Below are 4,501 nucleotides of genomic sequence, written 5' to 3'. Positions count from 1 at the left end.
CTGCGAGAGCGGAGATCTACCCAGGAAAAACCCTGGGTAACTGGGGAGATCCGGAACCTTGGGAAGACTCTTCGCAAACTATTTAACCGGGCACGGCGTAAAAAGACCGCAGTATACTGGGATGAGTATCGTAATAAACTTGGTGAATATAAGAAAATCGTTCGAAAAGCCAAACGAGACTCCTGGAAACTTTTCTGTGAACAGGTAGATAGCGTAAATGACGTATCGAAGATAAAAAAATTCCTATCCAAAACTCATGTCCAACCGGAATCTATGATCGATGACACGGGCAGGAGGCTTGAGGATATGGAGGAGACAATGAAACTCCTAATGGATTCTCATTTCCCACCCGGTATATCGAATAACATAGATGAACCGATATTGGAGGAAGGGGAGGGTAACACGGAAATAGTAATAAATAGGATGAACAGTTTACCCTCCTCTATCTTCTAATATTGCTCATGGAGGAGCTTCTGTTGATTTAGCTATTTTCTCTCTTCATTTAGCAGGAATTTCTTCAATTTTAGGAGCTGTAAATTTTATTACTACAGTTATTAATATACGATCAACAGGAATTACTTTTGATCGAATACCTTTATTTGTTTGATCAGTAGTAATTACAGCTTTATTACTTTTATTATCATTACCAGTATTAGCAGGAGCTATTACAATACTTTTAACAGACCGAAATCTTAATACATCATTCTTTGACCCTGCAGGAGGAGGAGATCCAATTTTATACCAACATTTATTTTGATTCTTTGGACACCCTGAAGTTTATATTTTAATTTTACCTGGATTTGGAATAATTTCTCATATTATTAGTCAAGAATCAGGTAAAAAGGAAACATTCGGTTCATTAGGGATGATTTATGCTATATTAGCTATTGGATTATTAGGATTTATTGTTTGAGCTCATCATATATTTACAGTAGGAATAGACGTTGATACACGAGCTTACTTTACTTCAGCTACTATAATTATTGCTGTACCAACTGGAATTAAGATTTTTAGTTGATTAGCAACTCTTTATGGAACTCAATTAAACTATTCCCCTGCTACTTTATGAGCTTTAGGATTTGTATTTTTATTCACTGTAGGAGGTTTAACTGGAGTTGTTTTAGCTAACTCTTCAGTTGATATTATTTTACATGATACATACTATGTAGTAGCTCACTTCCATTATGTTTTATCAATAGGAGCTGTATTTGCTATTATAGCAGGATTTGTTCACTGATATCCTTTATTTACAGGATTAACTTTAAATACTAAGATATTAAAAAGTCAATTTGCTATTATATTTATTGGGGTAAATTTAACATTCTTCCCTCAACATTTCTTAGGATTAGCAGGAATACCACGACGATATTCAGACTACCCAGATGCTTACACAACTTGAAATGTAATTTCTACAATTGGGTCAACAATTTCTTTATTAGGAATTTTATTCTTCTTCTTTATTATTTGAGAAAGTCTTGTATCTCAACGTCAAGTTTTATTCCCTGTTCAATTAAATTCATCAATTGAATGATTACAAAATACTCCACCAGCTGAACATAGTTATTCTGAATTGCCTTTATTAACTAATTTCTAATATGGCAGATTAGTGCAATGGATTTAAGCTCCATATATAAAGTATTTTACTTTTATTAGAATAATAAATGTCAACATGAGCAAATTTAGGTTTACAAGATAGTTCTTCTCCTTTAATAGAACAATTAATCTTTTTCCATGATCACGCACTTTTAATTTTAGTAATAATTACTGTACTTGTAGGATACTTAATGTTTATATTATTTTTTAACAAATATGTAAATCGATATTTATTACACGGACAAACTATTGAAATTATTTGAACAATTTTACCTGCAATTATTTTATTATTTATTGCTTTCCCTTCTCTTCGACTTTTATATTTACTTGATGAAATTAATGAACCTTCAATTACTTTAAAGGCAATTGGTCATCAATGATATTGAAGTTATGAATATTCAGATTTTGCAAATATTGAATTTGATTCATATATAATTCCTACTAACGAATTATCAATTGATAGCTTTCGTTTATTAGACGTAGATAATCGAGTAGTTTTACCAATAAATTCTCAAGTTCGAATTTTAGTAACTGCCGCTGATGTAATTCATTCTTGAACTATCCCAGCACTAGGAGTAAAGGTAGATGGAACTCCTGGTCGACTAAATCAAACAAATTTTTTAATTAACCGACCAGGTTTATTTTACGGACAATGTTCAGAAATTTGTGGAGCTAATCATAGTTTTATACCAATTGTAATTGAAAGAATTCCAGTAAATTACTTTATTAAGTGAATTTCTAATAATATAAATTCTTCATTAGATGACTGAAAGCAAGTACTGGTCTCTTAAACCATTTTATAGTAAATTAGCACTTACTTCTAATGAAAAAATTAGTTAAATATATAACATTAGTTTGTCAAACTAAAATTATCAATTTATTGATATTTTTTAATTCCTCAAATAGCACCTATTGGTTGATTAAGCTTATTTATTATTTTTTCAATTGCTTTTGTAATTTTTAATGTAATAAATTATTATTCATTTATTCCTTCTATACCTAAATCAAATTTAATTAATAAAACACAATCTACAAATTCATTAAATTGAAAATGATAACAAATTTATTCTCAGTATTTGACCCTTCTTCTAGTATTTTTAATTTATCATTAAATTGATTAAGAACATTTTTAGGAATTTTAATAATTCCTTCTAGATATTGATTAATACCTTCTCGTTACCATATTTTTTGAAATAATATTTTATTAACTCTTCATAAAGAATTCAAAACTCTTTTAGGACCTATAGGAGCTAATGGATCAACTTTTATTTTCGTTTCATTATTTTCTATAATTCTTTTTAATAATTTTATAGGATTATTCCCTTACATTTTTACAAGTACAAGTCATTTAACTTTAACTCTTACTTTAGCTCTTCCTTTATGATTATGTTTTATATTATTTGGATGAATCAATAATACACAACATATATTTGCTCATTTAGTACCTCAAGGAACTCCAGCAGTTTTAATACCTTTTATGGTTTGCATTGAAACAATTAGTAATGTAATTCGACCAGGTACTTTAGCTGTTCGACTAACAGCTAATATAATTGCTGGACATTTATTATTAACTCTTTTAGGTAATACAGGTCCTTCTATATCAACAATTTTATTAAGACTTTTAATTATTACACAAATTGCTTTATTAGTTCTTGAATCAGCTGTTGCTATAATTCAATCTTATGTATTTGCTGTTCTTAGAACCCTATATTCTAGTGAAGTAAACTAATGTCAACTCACTCAAACCACCCATTTCACTTAGTAGATTATAGTCCATGACCATTAACAGCTTCAATTGGAGCTATAACAACTGTCGCTGGAATAGTAAAGTGATTCCATCAATATGATGTTTCATTATTCTTATTAGGTAATATTATTACTATCTTAACTGTTTACCAATGATGACGAGATGTTTCTCGAGAAGGAACTTTTCAAGGTCTTCATACTGACGCAGTAACTACAGGTTTACGATGAGGAATAATTTTATTTATTTTATCAGAAGTTTTATTTTTTGTTTCATTCTTTTGAGCTTTTTTTCATAGTAGTCTTTCTCCATCAATTGAATTAGGAGCTATATGACCTCCTATAGGAATTACTCCATTTAATCCATTCCAAATTCCTTTATTAAATACAGTAATTTTATTAACTTCAGGAATTACTGTAACTTGAGCTCATCATAGTTTAATGGAAGGAAATCACTCCCAAACTACTCAAGGATTATTTTTTACAGTAATTTTAGGAATTTATTTTACTATTCTTCAAGCATACGAATATATTGAAGCTCCATTTACAATTGCTGACTCTGTTTATGGTTCAACATTTTTTATAGCAACAGGATTCCATGGAGTTCATGTTTTAATTGGAACTACTTTTTTATTAGTATGTTTAATTCGTCACTTAAACAATCATTTTTCTAAAAATCATCATTTTGGATTTGAAGCTGCTGCTTGATATTGACATTTTGTTGATATCGTTTGATTATTCCTTTATGTTTCAATTTACTGATGAGGAGGTTAATTAATTAATCTATATAGTATAAAAAGTATATTTGACTTCCAATTGACATGGTGAAAGGGGCAATCAAGAGCTTTGCTCCCTATAAAGCTGCAGGGCCGGATGGAATTTTCCCGGCACTTTTGCAGATGGAGGCGGGACTGGTTTCCGTACATCTGTCACAGATATTCACTGCATGCTTAAAATTGGCATATACCCCAGTTAAATGGCAGGATGCAAGGGTAATATTTATACCCAAACCAGGGAAACCTAGCTATGCGACACCTAAGTCCTATCGACCGATAAGTCTTACGTCCTTCCTACTTAAAACCTTGGAACGGATAGTCGATAGCATGGTTAAAAGCAGCATACCATACAATGACCTTAAATATAAGCAGCATGCTTATGTAAAGGG

The 4,501-nt window shown here is 30.5% G+C and overlaps 1 pseudogene; it reads left to right on the top strand.

Annotated features, from left to right (window-relative positions):
- Positions 1–427: 427 nt before the first annotated feature.
- On the top strand, positions 428–2,349 carry LOC119612126 (annotated as a pseudogene).
- The last annotated feature ends 2,152 nt before the right edge of the window (positions 2,350–4,501 follow it).

This window comes from Lucilia sericata, unplaced genomic scaffold, assembly GCF_015586225.1.
Source record: "Lucilia sericata isolate MDLA Ls3-8-SP2 unplaced genomic scaffold, ASM1558622v1 Contig000033F_arrow, whole genome shotgun sequence".
In the NCBI taxonomy this organism is placed as follows: domain Eukaryota; kingdom Metazoa; phylum Arthropoda; class Insecta; order Diptera; family Calliphoridae; genus Lucilia; species Lucilia sericata.
The sequence above is the reverse complement of the archived record's forward strand: the minus strand, read 5'-3'. Positions and strand labels throughout refer to the sequence as shown.